This window comes from Carettochelys insculpta, chromosome 8 (genome assembly GCF_033958435.1).
Source record: "Carettochelys insculpta isolate YL-2023 chromosome 8, ASM3395843v1, whole genome shotgun sequence".
NCBI lineage: Eukaryota > Metazoa > Chordata > Testudines > Carettochelyidae > Carettochelys > Carettochelys insculpta.
Window position 1 is genome coordinate 50,899,978 of NC_134144.1, and position 6,000 is coordinate 50,905,977.

At 40.6% G+C, this 6,000-nt stretch overlaps 1 long non-coding RNA gene across 2 annotated transcripts in view; it reads left to right on the plus strand.

The window, feature by feature from the left end:
- Positions 1-5,423, plus strand: part of LOC142017248 (uncharacterized) — a 320,766-nt gene extending 315,343 nt beyond the window's left edge. For both annotated transcript variants that reach the window (XR_012646492.1, XR_012646493.1), the window contains 2 exons: positions 2,265-2,369; positions 4,209-5,423. This is a non-coding gene — a long non-coding RNA (uncharacterized LOC142017248). The remainder of the gene's footprint in view (positions 1-2,264; positions 2,370-4,208) is intronic.
- Positions 5,424-6,000: the final 577 nt, after the last annotated feature.

Sequence of the window (6,000 nt, forward strand, 5' to 3'; positions counted from 1 at the left end):
TGGAGTACAGGGGCGAGCCAGTGGCAGATCTCCTCAAAGGTCTGCCTCGTCATTCCACTCCCCCTGTACCAGGTGCTCCCCCCAGTCGGTGCTGCTAGGGTGGCTCCAGAGTTGCCGGGGCACCTGGAGGGAAACCTGGCAGTGTCCTGGGTGCGGGGGGGGGCCCACAGCCCCGGGGGGGGGGACTGCTCAGCCCCCCAAGTAGATGGGGGGCAGCTGAGGTGACAGTGCAGCGCTCCGACAGCAGGGTTTCCAGGATGAGGGTGTCCTCCTGCAAGAGGTGCTGCCGCCGAGCCTCCATCCTGGAGCACAAGTGGGCTCTGCCAGGCTGGGGACAGCTGGGCAGCACTCAGCTCGTGCAGAGAGGAGGGTGGAGGGAGGGGCCTTGTAAGGGAGTGGCTGGCTGTGGCCCTGCAAGGGCTTGTTGGCCATAGGACCCCATCTGTGCGTTTCCTGCCTTCCCTCTTTTGAAGGAGGGCTTGAAGCCATGTGGACGCTCCCTTTCAAAAGACCGTAGCAGCCCTTCATGTGGATGGAACAACCTGTTGATTCGCTATGAGCGTGCGGTCACTCCTTTTTGATAGCTGCTATTTCGACCGCCACACATCGATTTTTGCCCTTTCAAAGGGGTGCTCATGTGTAGACCCAGTTTCAGTGTTTATTACAAAAATAACACCCCCCCCCAAAAGTCAGTGCAAAAATTAATGTCATAGTTTAATGTTAATATTCAGGGATGCGTGGGGGGGCAACAAAGAGCAAAAAGAAGTTTTGTGAGTAATGCTGAGATTTGTTTTTCTTTTAAAAACTGCTTGATGCAAGGGGCTTCAGTGTAAATTCCAAATATCCCGGGTAACATAGTCTAGCAGCAGATATTTTTCAAAATGTCTTTTCCACACCTTGTTCTGATCGAGGCTTGGATGTAGTTGAATTTAGAAAATGGTTTCACCACAGCAGTGAGCTAGCCAGACACTAAGTATGCAGGAAGCAGCGTGAGCCTTAAACACATGTAAGGTAGCATAATGAGATTTTCTTAACATAATCAGTGTTTTCATGTACCTGAATGTTCCATAAGGTGAGTGCAAGTTGGTAAAAAATGAATAATAGCTTTTGTGAATCTGGGGAATGTTTTGATAACCAACGGTCTATCTTCTATGTTTCTAGTTCTATAATTTGTGGTATTGAAAGCAATAACAAAATTTCAGGATCCACAGGCAAATTAGAAATATAGCTATGTTTATTGACAGCTAAATTTCACTATGCTAAAAATCCACTTCAGACCAGTTCCCCGGAAAAATGCCACCGGTGCTGCCATTTTCAGCGAGATGTTAAGTGACAGTCAATAAAAAGCAGAAGCATTTCATTGTCAGAACATCTTCGTTCACCTAGTGTATCTTGAGGGTCCTCTACTGTTATCAGCAACTTCTGAAAGTCGTTCACTTTCACAAATTAACACTTTCATAGAATTCATGCTGCAATATTAAAGATACTCATAGCCTTAAAGGTCAGAGTGGACCATCGTGATTATCTCTGTTCATCTCAGATCACAGAACCACACCCACTAACTTCTACTTTGGGCTCATAATCCCTGGCAGGGTTAATGAAATCCTCAAGCCTTGATTTAAAGATTTCAAATTAAAGAGAATCCTCTATTTACTCTAGTTCAAACCAGCCCACACTACACTGGACACCACCCTTCCTCCACTGTAGTCTGTGACAGACCTTGGGGAAAATTCCTTTCTGAACCCAGATGTGGTGATTGGTGACATCCTAAGCTTGTGGCTTAGGAAGAATTTGGTTATACTCTGGGGAGGTGGTGAGCATGGTTCTGCCTCCTAGAATTTGATTCCAACTTTTTCAGACTCAGAGACACATCAGCAGCAATACAGCTGGGTATAGTGGCAAAGGCAATCACATGCTGGCATTTGGAAGCACACATAATGTCTACACACAATCTTGGGTACAGAATCAATTTCATGTGTTGCGAAAGCATTTCCAATGTTGGAAATCCTATCCAAAAAAGAGCTAGATATTAGCCAGGATGGATAGGAATGACGTCCGTAGCCTCTGTTTGTCAGAGGCTGGAAATGGATGACAGGAGAGTAATCACTCATGCTACATCTACCCTACAGAGTTATTTCAAAATAGCAGCCTTGAAGGTTTGCAACCAGGATCTAGTGATGGGGCCAGCCTGACCTGACGTGGAGGATTCTCTGCAGTAACTCTAAACCCTCCCTGACTAATGTCTGGCTGTTTGCTCATTGCAGTTGTGGATGGGCCACACAAGCTGTTCTTCAGATCCAGGAACAAAAAGCCCTTTGTATCAGCTCAAAAACTTGTCTCTTTTACAAACTGAAGTGGCTCAATAAAAGGTATTACCTCACTTGCTTTGTTGCTCTAATATCATGGAACGAACATAGGTACACCAACGATATTGTATTTTCTGTATATGATTAAGGGTCCTGTTTGCCTATGTCAAATAATTTTTGTCTGTTTATATAATGACTGTCACTATAGCTCATTAGCAGGCTTTGAACCCAGACCTTCTTTAACAGAGCACTCATGTCTTCCACTTGAGATAAAGCAGTGATTCTGTAAATAGACAGCTGTATGCTTTTGTTCTATGTGTCAAGTAGCTACTAGGTGGAGAGCTGAGAAATATTTGAAGAGCATGTTACATATACACTATGAAGCTTCCCTTGTGAGTATTAATACTTGAGAATCTGTTGATTTCCGACAATATAATTTCTATCAGGTAACACTTAAGAAAATATAAGTTGTATTATGAAGTCCTCTGTCCTTGAGGAACAATCTTTTCCTCCAGTTTTGTAAGCACACAAGATTTTGTATTGCTTTTGAAGGTTATTTATCTATATGGGTGCTTGAGCTCCACTTCAGCAATTCTGAGGTCTCAAAGCTTTGTAACTTTGGGTGAAATAAATACATGAAAGTAAAGTCAGTCAAGGCAAAATCTCTAACTTTTCTGTGCGTTAGTATTATATGGTAAACAGATTTATTCTGACCTTTAACTTCAAATAACAGTTTTAATTACAGTTTTACTTTGAAAAGTTAGTTTCTAGACATAGGTATTATAAGGCTTCATTTTTATTATCTCAGAAAATTTTATCATGTTGACTTACTGTACAAGTGAAAGAGCTTATTCCTCTAACTTTCAAATTCTACAAATTCATCCTGCAATCTGAAAATCAAGCTGGGTTTTTCATTTTGATAGATGGAGCTGTAAAAGTGGCTCTGCAAACCAAAATATAATTACCTCTTTTGCTCCAACCAGTTAGACAAAATTTTGGTGTCTTGCAAGTTGTTCACATTAGGAGACATTGGCTACATCTACATGGGCAACTTCGGTTGACAGATGTCACTGTTGACAGAGAAACCTCTGTAGTACCTCTGTCAACAGATCACGTCTACACATAAAAGTGGCTCAAAAGAGCAAGCCACTCTGGTGACAGAGAGCTGCCGGATTGTCCTCCCCTCTCTTGACAGAACGGCTGACCAGTAGCTCTGCAAACAGAGCCGCTTGGGGAACCAGAAGCCCTCTCTGTCGACAGAAGTGTCTACACAGGCACTCTGTCGAAAAAACAATGTCGATAGAAGCATTACACCTGATCGGGTGGAGGTATAACACAGCCAGCGGAACAGCTGAGTTTTGTCAACAGACTCCCGACAGAGTGCTTTAGCCATTTAGATGCTTGGCGAGTTTTGTTGCCCAGTTTTGATGACAGGTGCTGCCCTTGTAAACGTAGCCATTGGTAGAGTCAAGTGTTTCTTTGTAAATAAATTTGAGTGTATCAAAGAATGTACAAAGTCTTATTTCCTTGAATTCAGAAGGCATCAAACAGCAAGAAAGAGTATATTTAATCATAGTTCCAAGCAGTACTTAGCCCAAAATCTCAGCCTTTCTCAGGGCTGTGTTCTTAGTACTTGTCCTATTGTATTCTTGGCTTTTCTTCTCCTTTTCAGTGTATCTCTGTGGTGCTTTTCACTGCTCCTCTCTCCTAGATCGTTGTCTATGCTATGGGGGTTATAGAAGAGTAGTTACCACAACATAGCTATGCTGCTGTTATATTTCAGACTCTACAGGGAAATTACTACAGCAGCAGAAGAGGTTTTACCATCACTATAGCAGTTGCATTGCCTGAGCTATAAGCAGCTTGGTTTACAGCATGCTTCCCTCTATTTTTTCTATCCAGGGGCAGAATAAATTGTATGTGCACCAAGGCATATGTGGATGTGCACCACCAATAGAAACACAAGCTGCTGGCTGTGGGTACTCTGCTAATCAGCTCGGTGGTACCTAAATCTCTTCAGGACATCCACACAAGCATTCAGCTTACATGGAATACTGACAGATTTTCTTTTCACTGACTTAGCTGTGCCTGCAGTGGGGGTCAGATTAGTAAATCAATGGTGGCTAGTGGTGTGGATTTGTCACAACTGTGAAAAATGTGCCCATGATCAGGCCCCATTTTGCTACACACCCTGTGTACAGAACACAAAGCTTGTACCTCTTCTCAGAGTTTATAGTCTACATATTAGGTAGGAGACAGCTGGTGGTTATAATGAACATATGTGGGGACCACACATAACAAGACAGTTTTAGTTAATGTAATGAGAACTTGTCAGAGCATACAAATTCCTAAACAATGTCAGGCATTTTTCAGGTGTTAATGGCATAGGTGAATTTTAAAGAGAAATTTGCAGATAGTCCTTTGGAGGATGACAGAGATCCCCAACATCTCTGTTATTCTTACACCTATGGCCTATAATTTGAAAATTTAAGTACAAATTACAAAAGTCACAAACGCTTTATGGAAGCAACTGTGAGATTTTTGCATTTATTTAATCATACAAATGTCATGGTGAGGATTGTCATCCCAATGTGTTCTGAACAGGAATCCAAGGAAAAGATTTAAAACAAACAAACAAACCAACCAAGCAGAGACAAACATAGTGAGAATTTGAATTTACAATAAGCCATGTAAATATACTTCTAGTATACTTCTTTAAAATTTGCAGGTTGCTGTTTTATACAAAAGCTACTAGATATAAATAAATAATCTTCTTGTGCTCCCTTGTTAAAAAGAAAGCCCATTATTCCACAGACCCTTTTGGTATAGATAATTCTGGCCTTTCAAAGAGCTTTCCATTCAATTTTAGAGCTTAAGACCAACTTTCCATCAAAACCTTTACACTGTTAAAAGCATTTGGCTGTACTTGTTAAAATATAGAATATTTTTGTATATAATGCACTTATAAAAGTTTTGCCTGCATTGTGAAGCTGTTAACATGTTTTATAGCCATAAAGTTGAATGACAATCACTACTACAGGAAAACATCAGTGGAGAAGTAAATGCAAACTGCTTTAAGAAAAATATTTGTAAAGTACATTTTCAACAATAAACTGACTGTCCAAATAAATTGTTATAGAGAACCTAAAAGCCTTCTTTCTCTTCTTTTCATCTGAAACTACATGTATTATGGAGGAGTCAATTACTAAATAAGCTATTTCTATTTCAACTATTGCATCTTCTCAGTTTTTCTCATAGTAAGATGTATAAGAAGTTTTCAAACAATTTGACTGATTTGTTTAATAGTCATAATTATTTTGGAGGTAGTAGTATAAATGCCAAAACATTGTAACTTTGAATAGATCCATTTTGTCTTGTCTGCAGTTCCACCACATCCTGAGTAACATAACTCCGAGTTGTTTTTAACTCAGCTTGGAGAATTAATTTAATTTGGGTAAAGTTCTGCTCCATTGAGTCTCTGCAACAGTGAGTACATTTTGTTCCTTTTTGCAACTATTTTAGGGAGATGCTGGAAACATTTCTAACATAAGAACTGATACTTTACTATATACTAGGATGGGCCCATGTAAGAACTCTGAATCGAATCTTACTCCCCTTATATTCTGGGTAAGTTTGGTTCTGGATCTGAATTTAGGTATGTACTTCTTGGCTCAAGTTTGTATCTCTTGGTAAG